The sequence below is a fragment of the Schistocerca cancellata genome, chromosome 1 (genome assembly GCF_023864275.1).
Source record: "Schistocerca cancellata isolate TAMUIC-IGC-003103 chromosome 1, iqSchCanc2.1, whole genome shotgun sequence".
NCBI lineage: Eukaryota > Metazoa > Arthropoda > Insecta > Orthoptera > Acrididae > Schistocerca > Schistocerca cancellata.
Genome location: NC_064626.1, coordinates 233,864,465 through 233,879,155, shown reverse-complemented (window position 1 = coordinate 233,879,155; position 14,691 = coordinate 233,864,465). Strand labels below are relative to the sequence as shown.

Below are 14,691 nucleotides of genomic sequence, written 5' to 3'. Positions count from 1 at the left end.
TAAAGTCTGCTTTATCTACGGATGATTCTATATGATCATCCCATTCCATATCCTCACAAACTGTTACGTTCACGTATGTCGGGGGCAGCCAAGATTTTGGCTCACGGGTCATGCCCAGGCTCAAGTACCTAGGCACTCAGCCTAGCTGGCATGTTTTTCCTACTGCCAGGCCATGCTGTCTGAGTGTGAGGAGGGGGAAGAGGGGGAAATCTGTGAACACACCACATTTAAACTGCAATACAGTTGTTTTATATTTCACATTTCTTAACAACATAGATCACAAACAAAACAAATTTTCAGTATTAATTGATTATTTTTGATGTGCTGAAGACATAATTCGGTACAAACTGTCAGCATATGGACAGATGCAGAAAATTTCAGCGTTTGGCACTCAAGTTGCTGCGTAATTGTGACTTATTTAGTTTCATAATGGAAAGAAGGTCTTTCACACATACAGTATACGTCCTTTACAAGCAGTATTGCTTGAATACAGAGACAGGCTGATAGATAGATAGAGACAGGGGGGGGGGGGGAGAGAGAGAGAGAGAGAGAGAGAGAGAGAGAGAGAGAGAGAGAGAGAGAGAGAGAGAGAGAGAGATCCAATGAAGAGTGGTGCATCTCGTCATGGGATCTTTTGGCTGCTGCAAGAGCATTACAGAAATGATCAACAAACTCCAGAGGCAGGCACTACAAGAAAGGCATTGTGCATCACAGATGGGTTTACTACTGCAGTTTTATGTGAGCACTTTCTGGGAAGAGTCAGAGAACATATTATTTCCTCCCACATTCATCTCACAAAATGACCGTGATGAAAACATTTGAGAAATTAGAGCTAAGACAGAGGCTCACCAACATATATTCTTCCCACATGCCATTTGCAAGTGGAGCAGGAGGGGGAGGGGGAGTGGTAACAGAAGTACCCTCTGCCACACACTGTTAGGTGGGTTGTGCAGTATAATGCAGATGTAGATGTAGACTTGAAAGATAAGTTGAACATGTCTGCTGTTGCTTTGTTTCCCATAATTTTAGTGTCTGTGAGATCCACAAGTGTCTGGACACTAACTTTGGTGCCACAACCAGACTTTTACATTCAATCAGAATTTCTTTGAGTTGCATGACAGAGATATCATTAAGATTCTGCTCCAGTTATCATTGAAAGTTTCACACATTAGCCTTGTGATACTCTCTGTTTATACTTCTATGCTTCATTTTATGCCTTTTGCGCAGTAGTTACAATTTCTTTAGAAGTTTATTTCAGAGATTGTATAACATGGAGGGTTCCTCTCATCATGAACTGGTTAAATATCTATCCAGTACTTGGTTAATTATTCTTGTAAACTTGAGTCACCATTCCTTTACATGTTTATCCCCAGAGCTTAAAGTACTGAATTCCTTCTTGAGATTGAAACCACACCACATATCTATCTTTCTATTTGTTTTACTTCCCCTTTGTATTCTGTTAGTCATAACTGCTACAACTGGCTGGTGGTCGCTAATACCAGTTTCAATGTGAACATCCTTAAAGAGGTCAGGTCTGTTGTCATTAACATTAATATTTTTTAAAGCAAGAATGGGCTTCCACACTATCCATTCTAGGTAATTTTCAGGGAGAGCATTTATCACTGTTACACAAGATGTCTTGCCGCACTGCTCCCCCCCCCCCCCCCCCCACTCCCCCCATTTAATAAAATATTTATTGATGGATAGTTAAAAGTGTTATCTAACAATGATAGAATGACTGGGGAACACAGCGAGCTGAGGTTTTCTGTAAAGTTTTCAGTTACATGTTGGCGTGACTCTGGTGGTTGAAATGGCCCAGTTACACAAGTTTGTGCTCCCCATTGATATTGAGTCTTGTCCAAATGATCTCACCCACAGCTTCTATTTCTGTCTTAGTAGATTTGAATTTTTTGTCTACTGTGACGAATACATTTCTTTCCACCAGAGTCAAAACTAGGGGGCCATGGTCAGTTCTGGGGACAATGCTGCACACTATAGCTTCATTGGAACTCAGTAAGCTAGACTGGTTTTCTCAACCTTCTCTGCCAGCTGTTGGAATGAACCAATTACAGTCCCAGAGTTCAAATGACAGGTGTCGTTTTTTCCAGCATGCATCACGATCTGTAGTTAGCTGTACCCTGTTCCCTCCATGGTTGCTGACACCGTCTTATCACCATGATAAATCAGGCCCTGAGGCACACACAAGAGTGCACAGGGTGATCCTATCCTTTGCTGCTGGCCACAGTGGCCAAGCGGTTCTAGGCGCTACAGTCTGGAACCGCGTGACCGCTACGGTCACAGGTTCGAATCCTGCCTCGGGCATGGATGTGTGTGATGATGTCCTTAGGTTAGTTAGGTTCTCTAATACCATGTAGGGATACCATAGAAATACTGTGTGGAGGACCAGAAGTTACCTTTGCAACAGAATGTAGTGTCTCAGGAATGGAGAAGATGGGAATAACCCTGTCAGCAACAGGCAAAAGAGAGACAACAAGGTTTCCAAATGGGTCACATGATTGTAATTTTATCATTAAAGTTCACATTCTGTTTTTCTAACATTTAAAGCATTCTTCTTTTGTGCTGGTTTGTTTTTCTTTGTGCTGTTTTCTTTATTCTGTTCTTATCACATGAAAGAGCAATCTCTGAATCTGAAAGAGTGAAATTAAGATTGGTTTTGAATGTTTGTATAAGTTCTCTCATTAACTTCAAGCTTGGTGGTCACAGTATTTATATCTTGATAAGGCCAGTCAACACATTGTCCAATTACCTAGCTCTTAGTTGACCCTCCCTTCTGGTGGAATACAATCTGCCTTTTGTTATTTGTTTGAGCAGCCTGTCATCTGCCACGCTCTCCAAATGTTCTAAATGTTGCATACTTTGAGTTCTGATGAGTTTCAGTATGACTTCCTTTTGTTCAAGCTGTTGTATTTCATGGTTGTACCTTACTCTTCAGCCCCCAACTTGCCACACACACCCATAAATTTTTCACAGGAGTTTTCTTTCATATTCCTTATGTTGCTCATATCTGCTTCTGTCATTGTCCACTTTTCTGACCCATATGTAACAACTGGTCATACAGGGAAATAATATAGTCTTAACTTGGTTGCTCTTGTAATTTGAGAATTATTAAATACCTTTAAGTTTACATAACAGGCTTTATTTTCTGTTAGTATCCTTTCTCTAACACAGTGTTTTTCAACCTTTTTGAGCACGCAACCTCTTTCCAAGTAAAAATATTCTGGCGACTCCCAGAACCATAATAAAAGTATGTCAGCGATTTCAAAGACAATGTATTTAATTTTCTTTCTATTGATACTATACTGATTGAAAAATCAAATGTAATGTGAAAAGAGGTGCTCTGCTGGCAGAGATATAATTATATTCTTTGCCGCAGTACAAGCATGGGGGTGAGAAGGGGTCAGTGGGGGCATAGCCGCACATTTTCGGTCACTACAATCAGTTGTCGGAGTACGCTAGCAAGTATGGATGGTATTATTGCCTTTGCACTTTGCTCTCAGCGAGCATAAAATGGACAAGTTTCTTAAAAGATCTGTGCAGCCCTCCATGCGTGGTACAAGTGGCTGTGGCAGAAGCGAATCAAAATCGAAAAAAAAAAAAAAAAAAAAAATTAGACTTTACGATGACAGTTATCTTGCAACTGCTTTGTCCTGTGACAGTGACCCCCCAGGCAGTCGCGACCCACAGATTGAAAAACACTGCTCTAACACATTGTCTCATATTATTATCACTGGTGAAAAGGACACCAAGGTAATGGAAACAGCTGACAGCTTTTAAAAATTAGAGAACTTCAGCTCATATGGTTTGTTTCTGAAATGGGCATCTGCATGTACTTCTTCTTTTTCTGCTTCCATTCTGTACATTTCTTTGAAGTTGTTTATATCTTTTACCATGATTGCAAACTCATCTGCATATGCACATATCTGACTGGATTTCATCATTGTTCTCCCTATCTTGTCTATTTTTTGTACCAGACTATGCAGTGCTAAGTTAAACAGGACTGAAGGGAGACCATCACCTTTTATACATTTATGAAATTATAATCTTCCTACACAGCAGACAAAAATATTTGACCACACATACAGTATGAGAATCAAAAAGAATTTCTGCTACCCACATATCAATTGAAATTATATGCACAGATTGTAAAGTATGTGGAAGGACAATATATAATAAATTAATGGGCAAAAACAATTTAATATGAAGCCAGAGATTCTAAATACAAGACCACAGTAAATGCTGTGGGGAAAGTGCTACTATTCACTAGAAGAATTCATGGAGGATGAAATAATAATTTGAGTATAATTTCGACATTAATTTCAGTTGTATGTTTATGGTGAAGTTTTACAACAACAACTTTGATGTGTCTCCTATCCGAATCAAATGATTTAGATCATACACATTATGAGACTAATAAACTAAAACCTGCAATTTAAAAAAATCATTTTTCATATGGAGTTCAGGTAAAATAACAGATTAAATACATCTGTGTGTGCTGTAAATAGTTTAATCATATGTTCACAACCTCTGCAGGAGTGATTTGTAGAGGGTTGTAGTATATTAGTTGATTCTTCATTTAATACCAGTTCTTGAATCCTTGTACATAGGCCTTCGCAGGGCAACTGTTGTGTATCTTCAAAGACCAGTTAATTCTGGAATTTCTGTGACACACTCCTGTGTGTCAATCCAACCTGTGACTATTTGTTCTGCCATTCTCTGTGTATGTTCATGTTAGTCCTACTTGCCATATCTCCCATATACTTGAGCACTCCATTTTATATTCCTACAGATCAATACATGGCAAATAACTGCTATTAAATTATGGTCTTGGTAGTAATAGTGTTGTTTGTATCATTATCCTTATAAACTTGAAGTGATAATGCAATATTCCATGCTTCAAATGAATTCTCCATTAACTCCTAATTGAGACAAAAAATATGTACCTAAATACAAAACTAGCTTTTCTTTTGAAAAGAGCAAGAAATTAAGCAGTTGGATTGACTGCTTATTCATATCTGTTTAAACTGCAAATTTAAAATTTTTAAATTATGCCCTACAAAAAAAGCACTTACTGAATTAATCACAGAAGAAGAGGAAGGTATAACTGGAATAAATTCTCAGATGAAGAATCAAGCCTCGAGAAGCAATACTATGGTGGAACAAACCAATTAGTGTGAATGCTGAATAAGTTTAAGCAAAATGCTTACCGTATTTACTCTAATCTAAGCCGCACTTTTTTTCCGGTTTTTGTAATCCAAAAAACCGCCTGCGGCTTAGAATCGAGTGCAAAGCAAGCTGAAGTTCTGAAAAATGTTGATAGGTACCGCCACAACTAACTTCTGCCGTCGAATATATGTAGCGCTACACAGGCATCCTTTGTAGACACAAAGATAAATACTGGCGCCAAAACCTCTGCGTCAATAAATAAAATTAAAAAAAAAAAAAAAAAAAAAATTGGAAGACGAGCTTTTTTTCTCCGCCTGAGTTTCGACCACTGCATTTTCATACATTATCCAACGAAGTAAATACAAATTCCGTATTGTTCATCTTCGAATTTCAATGTACTACGAAAATCCAACTGGTAATACTGGGATTTTTGTCAATATGGCCAACTCTACGTTCTGAATTTTTTCCTACCTGTGAGAAGAGATGGTTGCTAATAGGAACCTGATGAAATGTGAATCACATGCAGTATTCTCTTCACCATAAGAATAATACGAATATAAACATTTTGCCATGTATTCTTTCGTGTTTGCTTCTATCTCATTTAAATCCTGTCTGCCAAATGAACTACGAAACTAGAGTGAAACAACAGCAAACGCGGCAGAATATACGTATCGTGTCATGTTTATATTCGTATTACTCTTATGCCTAATAGTGATATAGTCAGAAATGAAGCACGGCAACTGACTAGATTTTTAAATCTAAGATGACTAATTTCTGTGCAGAATTTGATGTACTAAAGAAGCGGCCGCAAAGATTTTCAAACAGAGAAAAATTTTCGCCAAACTCTCATTCAGAACATGTTCTATCATACGCAGTCTATTATTTGGTTCTTGTTGATCATTATCAAAGAAAGCAGCAGTGTAAGTAACAACAAATAGCAGTCTCTTGCCATTGTTTCGCTAATGAGACGATTCCTCTCTTTTTTTAATTGTAGGCGGCGGTAGCGCGCACAAAAGCAAGCCATGCCGCGAGCAGCGACAGGCCGTAAATACACACTATCAGAATGCGACAAACAAAGCATGACACAGTATAGTAATGCATTTTCAGCTTGGAGTGACTGACGTAAACACCTATAACATAGAAAACGGCACTTATCAGATCAAAGCAAAATAAGCAATCGATTCAAACCAAACGAAGCACGTGAAAAAGGAAGGTATCCGTATAAATATGGATGGAGCGCCTGACGTATAGCAATGGCTACCTGGTAAAGCTTAACTGCTAAGCTTTCGACTCGAACCAAACTACTGTAGCTGTATCGTCATTCATTCGACCTAAATTGTGTCTCATATTACAATGGACCAACTTTGTTTCGATTTGGAGGTGCGGCCTAAAACTTCTCTCTCCCCTTGAATTTCGAGTCTCAAATTTCAGGCGCGGCTTAGATTTGGGAATTTTTTTTCCCTTTATTTCGAGTCTCATTTTTCAGGTGCGGCTTAGATTCGAGTGCGGCTTACATTCGAGTAAATATGGTACTCCCCCACATGACACTGCCTTACTGAAGACATCTTTACTGTCAAGTGGGAGGCTTTGAATGCTTCAACGAAGCTGAGTGCTGGCAACAGCACAGTTACCTGCAGGGCCATACAAGCCTGACAGAGGAGCCAGACAAAAGGTGTCCCACATCATTGGACAGGGAGGTCTCAAAAGGCGTAGAGAAGGACTTCATAGGGAAGTGAATCCTAAAAAAAATCCACCCTCCAGGGCAGAGGATGAGGATGGGCCAGTAACACCACACCATAAAACTGTCATATTATGGAACTACAGGAGCCATGGATAATGGATGGGATGTACAGAACACGACTTTGACAAAGGCAAAGGACAAAAGATTTGGCAGTAGTAACTTGGCCTAAGAGCAATGTTGAAAGCCGTGAAAATGAAAGACGTAGTTGAAGAGATCATGAAGTTTAAGTACAATATTGTGGCTTTACAAGAAATGGGATTTAAAGTCAAGGACAGATATATACCTCAGTATTCTCTGCTGTATAGTGGAGCAGAAAGAAGAGTTCAATATGAAACAGGGTTTACAATAACAAAAGGGATTAGGAGAAGTCTTTTGGAATTTGAACCAATAAGCAAAAGACTCAGAATACTGAGAATAAAAGGGCAGTTCAGGAATATAACAATAATAACAGCATTTGTACCAACAGAAAAAGCAGAAGAAAGAATAAAATAACAGTTTTGTAAAGTCCTTGAAAGTACATGTGACAAAATATAAAACTATGACCTATGGATAGTTTTGGGGGACTTTAATGCAAAGGTTAGGTGAAATGAATGTGGAAGAGTATTAGGGAGATACACTTTACATGAAGAAAGTAACGAGAATGAAGATATGCTATGCCAGTTTGCTGCTAGAAATAATTCATTTATCGAGAATACCTGCTTTCTACACAGCAGAATTCATCTTGGAACATGGGAGTCTAGTGTAGGTGGAGTAGTCAAGCAAATAGACCACATATTATCAAAAGCACAAAATGCCTCATCAGTCATGAATGTATGGAGCTGCAGAGGTCCAAAATGTGATTCAGAGCACTATTTGGTAAAAGCTGCAGTGAGAGAGAAGTTAGATTTAATACATGAAACTGGAATGTAAAAAAATGCAAACTGGAATACAAAAAATTGAATGATTTTGAAACTTTATAAACATATTAAATAAAAATTAAAGATGCTCTGACAGTGTTGAGGAAACAATAGGAAAACAAGGTAAGTGGGGAAAGGTAGCAGAAGAAACAATTGGAATAAAGAGAAAGAAAAGAAATTAATGGTTGATGACAAATATACCCTGGCTATAATAAAACATAAAAATGCAGCAAGACTGAGAATGATGAAGAGAGAGACAAGAAGAAATATGGATTTATGTAAAGAATTAAGGTCTAATGCTCATAGCATATGTAAGAAAAAGAAAAAAGATAGGTTGGATGCATATTTCAAGAGGTAGTAAAACTACAGCTATAGAAAGAAACAAGAAAATTTTATTGTGTAGTTGTTGTAGGAAAGTTCTTGTAGAATGTAAATACTTTTTGATTAAAGGAGACCACTCACTGAAAAGCAGAAGTGTTGAGTTGTTGACAGGCACATACTAAAAAAAGAACACTTGCTAACTTTCAGAGTAATCCTTTGATGAGCTAGAGTAAAATTCATACACACAGCTCACAATACAAAACACACACACACACACACACACACACACACACACACACACACACACACACACACACACACACACACACACCTATGTCCTACATGGTGCCAGCTGAACTAACAATGCCAGTGGTATTTTTTGGCAGGTGAGGGTGGGTAGAGGGAGAGGGAGGCAGGAGGCAGGAAGAGGGAATGATTGGGGGTGGGTGGCTAGCAGGTCAGAAGGAGGTGGCCAATTTGCCAACTAGGAATGTAGGAGGAGTGGGAGGCAGGTATATAGGCTGCCACAATTACAGTGGGTGGTGGGAAGAAGCACACGCTGAAGGCAACATAGGACATGGATTTGGAGGGGATGACTGAACTCTCACCTGAGTCCATCTCATTCCTCATCCCCCCCCCCTCCCCCCCCCACACACACATGCCTTCTAAATGCTCCCCAAAATCCACAAACTCAACAATCCTGGATGCCCAACTATATCCGGCTATTGTGCTTCCACTGAAAGAATTGCCATTCTTGTTGACCAACATCTCCAATCACTTGATCACTTGCACAAAACCTAGCCTCCCAGATCAAATATATTACCCACTTCCTTCACTGACTTTCCACCACCCCTAACCCGTTTACCTCTTGGATCCCTACTCATCACTTTGATGCCAACCTCCTATACACCAACATCCCTCATGCCCCTGGCCAGCATCCTTCAGACGCCAAATCTGCCACCTCATTTCTTATATACCTTACCAACTACATCCTAACCCACAACTATTTTTTCTTTGAAGGGAAGGTTTACAAACAAATACATGGAACAGCAGCCTTAGGCAACCTCCAATGCTAGTCTGCTGTTTATGGGCTACCTACAGGAAACCTTCTCAGCGTCCCAAAAGTCCCAACCACTAGTCTGTTTTCGGTTCATTGATGATATTTTCAAGCTCTGGATTCAGGGCCAAGGCACCCTATCCTCGCCGCTTCACAACCTCAACACTTTTCTTCCACCCACTTCACCTGGTCCTCCTCTACCTAATCTGCCACCTTTCTGGACATTGATCTCCACCTCTCTGATGGCTCCATGCACAGCTCTGTCCACATTAAACACACTAACCACCAACAGTACCTGCATTTCTACAGTTGTCATCCTTTCCATACCAAAAAATCCTTCCTATACAGTCTAGTCACCCATGGATGAGGTATCTGCAGTGACAAGAACTCCTTTTTCCAGTATGCTGGAGGTCTCACAAAGGCCTTTATAGACAGGCATTAGCAACTAATGTCATTATTTTCTTTGGATCACTAGTCAGATATCACTGTGTTAGCTTTAGGTCATCAAATGTTATGCATCAGAGTGTACCAATGTTAAGTACCAATTTATAACATACTACAAATGTAGTCCACAAACAGATTTCCTGTGCTATATCCTCAGACACCCTCAATCCTCTCACCATCCCCACAAATCAGCTACAAAGGAGTGCCATGTCGTCACTCAATATCACTTTGGCCTGGAACAACATTGCCGGGGTTTTAATTTTCTCTCATCCTGCCCTGAAATGAGGGACACCCTACCCAAGATCCTTCCCATCCCAACCTACACAATGTCCTCATCCATCCTAAGATAGTCCCACTCCAAACCCCAAGCCACAGGGATCAAATCTTTGTGGCCGACCAAGGTGGAAGACCTACCCAATGCACCCACCCAGGACCTCCTATTCCAGTACTGTCGTTGGCTTGTCCTATACCATCAGCGGCCGGGTCACCTGTGGAAGCAACCATGCCTTACACTAACTCTGCACAGCCTTTTATGTTGGCATGACTACAACCAGCTGTCCACCAAAAGGAATAGCCACTGCCAAATTGTCAAGAATAAAATTGACCACCAGGTAGTACAACATCCAGAACTCATCAAATGATAACTCCAAAAGCCAGCAAGTTTTCTTTCTTTTGTGTGTGCCTATTGAGAAACCAGTGCTTCTGTTTTTTGGTGAGTGATCTCCTTTAATCAAAAAGTATTATCATATAATTGGAAAGATGAGAAAAAATTTTCAACTAACATGAAACTCGTGTAAAAATAGAACTGGTGAGATAAACAGAGATGAACAAAAAACATTGCTGAAATGGGCAGAATATTTTGAAGGTATAAGGGCAGTCAATTGAAAATGAGACAAGTGGAAAAAAGTAAGTAAAATGTTCTTTATTTCAAAATCACCTTAACTGTTAATACATACATCCTTGTGTGAGACAATTTGGTCAGTGTCTTAAAGGAAAAATGTTTGCAGTTGCCTATGGAATCAAGACTGTCTTTCTTTAGGGCTCTATAATCATGGAAATCACATGGGGAGAGATTGGCTCTGTATGGAGGATGTGTAAGAGCTTAATAGTGAAACATCTGCAGCATACTCTAAACATCATGCGAGAACACCAACATGTTGCCAAAGTTGTTATGAATATGCTGCAAATGCGAATGCACTGTTGCTTAGGTACTCTCTGTAGCCCAATTTGAAGTAGTTTCCCAACCTGATGAAACACAAGTGTCTTGTATCAAACTGTTCATCTCAGCTTCCTCTACACTACCGTCATATATTGTGAACAATAGCAATGTTTGAATAACACAGAAAATAAGTAACAAAGTACTATTACATACGTTTTATCTCTGAAATCATTCGCAATAGGGCATATGTCCAAATGAAGTTTTTTGTTCAGAATCACTTATATTTGCGGAGCGAACTGCCTCCAGCCAGAACACATACAGTATATATACAGCTACAGAACAGTCCAGTACAATGATGCTTGGTATTTGTGGATACTTCTAGAATGTACTCGAACTGAATATAGAAATTAAAATTGTGCAGCCCAGGTGAGTTTTGAACTCATGAACCTCCATGCAACAGATTAGTATTATAGCCACTACACCACGGTGCTTCTCAGCTTCTTCTGCGACAGTATTATCATCCCTCAAAGCCTGTGCATTTCCTCCTGACTCACCCTGTATGAACTGAAAAACATCCATGTACCTGACGAAGATGAGGTAGTGCAAGAGCTTATGAAATTTGTTGGTCACCCTGTAATACATGAAATTCATGCACTAATAAATAATATGCGGGAAAGTATTCATGTTGTCCCCTTCGAAGTAACCCCTTGAGATACAATAAACTTGTGCCAATGCTTCTTCCAATCCTCGAAGCAGCACTTCTCATAAGCACATTTTGGTACAGCCTTGAGTACTTCCAGAGATGCAGTTTTTATTTCCTCAATCATTGAAAGTCTTCATCCTTTCATAGGTCTCTTCAGTTTTGGGAACAGGAAAAAGTTGCAGGAGGCCAAATCTGGTGAATACGGTGGCTGAGACATGATTGTCATGTTGTTTTTGGCCAAAAAATCCCTCACAAGCAACGACGAATGAGCAGGTGCTTTGTCATGATGCAAAAGCAACGAATTGTTTTTCCACAATTCCAGATGTTTTTTGCTAATTGCTTCTTGGAAACAGTGTATAACATCAAGGTAAGACCCTTATTGACTGTATGACCTTGAGGCAAAAATTCATGATGCACTATACCATGGTAATTCAAAAAAACAGTGAGCAAAAGTTTGATATTTTGATCAAACTTGGCATTCTTTTTTTGGTCTTGGCTCTCCAGGATGCTTCCATTGGGACAATTGGGCCTTGGTTTCAACATTATTACCATAAACCCATGTTTCATCATCAGTTCTGACCCTTTTGAGCATATCAGGATCATCATTGACATAATTCAAGAGCTCCTGCGCGATGCTCATGCATTGGTTCTTCTGATCCAAATTGAGAAGTTTTGGAACAAACTTCGCTGAATATGTCTCGTGCCAAAAATTTTCAAAAAATTGCATGACACAAGCTGACCAATATGCCAACATACTCAGCAACTTCTCTTGTGGTAACTTTATGATTTTGCAAAACAGTTTTCTTCACAGCTTTGACATTATTATCTGTTATTTGTGTGCTGGGGATTCCAGAACAAGGTTTGTCATTGGCATCTTCTCACCCATCATGGAAGAGCTTGTACCACTTGTAAACACTTTTTTTTTACTTATAGTAGACTCACCATATGCCATTGTCAACATTTCAAGTGTTTTAGAGTACTCGATTCCATTTTTCACACAAAACTTGATGCACATTCTTTGCTCGATAATCGAATGTACATTGCCCACGCAATTTGAAAAGCCACCTTACTTTTTGACCAGACCTCTTAAAGGCAAAAAAGTAAAAGTGAACAACAAATGTGCAAGAACTTTAACTTTACACATGGAATCATTTACGTGGTGTACAAACAGGATTAGCCCTAAAATGGGAAGACTTGAGGCACACCTTGTGATGCTGTACTCTATTTAGGATACAAATTCACTGTATTTGAAGACAGAGCTACTCTTTGTTTTCTCTTCTGCATGTATGATTAAGCCATTTCAGAGCATTGCACTCAGTCCCATATTTATCTAATCTGTAGAAAGCATGACATAGTCACAGAGTCAAAGGCAATTATAAGACTGCAGAATATATCTGCAACTGTACGCACTGTGTTCAGAGTGTTTTTTCCTAATTAAAATACAAAGTGCACATGTATACATGGTCCAGATACATTAATGTGACCACTTGCCTATGTTCAACATCAATGTGCTATAACTACTCACAGATGACAGCACTAGCAGTGGACTGTATATAAAGCATGTTGAGGGGAGGCAGAAAGCAATGCAATCAGTGTCATAATGTGGAAATGGATCAATTTACCTGACATACAAAAGGACATCATAAATGGCTTTTGGGCCAAGGATGGAAGCATTTCCAAAATGACTTAGTTTGTAAACTGTTCACATGCTGCCGTGGTTAAAGTACACCGTGCTTGGCAAAATGGCACTATCCAAAACTGGCATTGAGGCATGGTGCATCATGGGCCATAGATTATAGGGGTGAATGATGGCTGTGGAGATGTGTATGGGCGAATAGAAATGCAGCTATTGAGCAACTGACGTCCCAGGTGAACCAAGGGGCTACCAACATTGTCTCCTCAATGAACGTTCAGCAAACATTGCTGTTTGTGGGCCTACACAGCAGACACCTAGTTCATGTACCCATGTTGCTGTTGTTTATTGATGATGAAGGCTGGAACTTGCACATCAGTACTGCAACTGGATGCCTACTCTGTGGCGACAGGTAGCATTTTCAGATGAATCACATTTTATGCTCCATCAGACAGATGGCTGTTGGCAGGTACGGTGGGAAATGTCTGACAGCAAATATCCTGCATCAATTATTGGAAGCACCCAGCCTGGAGGTCATCCACTCGGCCATCATTCTGGAATGTACAATGGATCAACCAAGCATGCCTCTAAACTTGGGGATCATGTCTACCTTACATGCAGTTCAGTTTTCACTGGCGAGATGGCACCTACCAGCAGGGCACTACAACTTATCACACAGCTCGCAGTGTACATGCGTGGTTTGAAGAGCACCAGAATAGTTTACCATACTCACCTGCCCACTAAGCTCCCCAGATTTAAGACCGATGGAGAATCTATGAGACCACCTCAATCGGGTTGTTTGCACCATGGACACTCAATTAAGAAATCTAGAGCTGGCCACCTCACTGAAGTCAACAAGGCTTCACATCTCTGTTGGTACCTCCCAGAATCTCAATGACTCTTCCTGCATATCCTGCAGTATTCCACAGTGCAAAAGGTGGTTATTCAGGTTTTTGACAGATGGTCACATTAATGTGGCTGGACAATGTAATATCATTTTTACAACAAAATTTTGACTTTGGATTGTAACTACTTTCTGTAACACATTCAACAGGACTAGAGGAATAGAAATAAGACACTAGTTTTCCATGTCCTTGAGAGGTCTAACATCGGCATACTTCAACACATCAGGAAAGCATATCTACTCAAAAGATTGGCTGAGTAATTGAGTTAGTGTACGTGCTGTTATGTGGTACACTGCTTTAATCACTTTAGTTTAGTGCCCACATGCAATGGTAATATTTTAGACCTTGTAGTTACAAACAGGCCTTTACCTTATTGACAATGTCAGTATTGAGACAGGGGTTAGTGATCATGGTGTCATCATAACCATGATGGTTACTTAAGTTAATAAATCAGTCAGGAAGGCTAGGAGAATGTTTTTGTTAGAAAGAGCAGATAAACAGTTGTCACTGTCCCACTTAGAGAATGAGTGGGCATCATTTAGTTCCAGTATGATGGAAGGAGAGAAATTATGGGAAATATTTAAATGAATTGTAAATCACACTCTACAGAAGTATAGGTACGCCCACCCCCTCCCCCCCCCTCATCTT

General features: G+C 39.8%; 1 protein-coding gene across 1 annotated transcript in view; it reads right to left on the bottom strand.

Moving 5' to 3' along the window:
* Window positions 1-14,691, bottom strand: part of LOC126166389 (putative carbonic anhydrase 3) — a 594,590-nt gene that overhangs the window by 45,188 nt on the left and 534,711 nt on the right. The window lies entirely within an intron of this gene.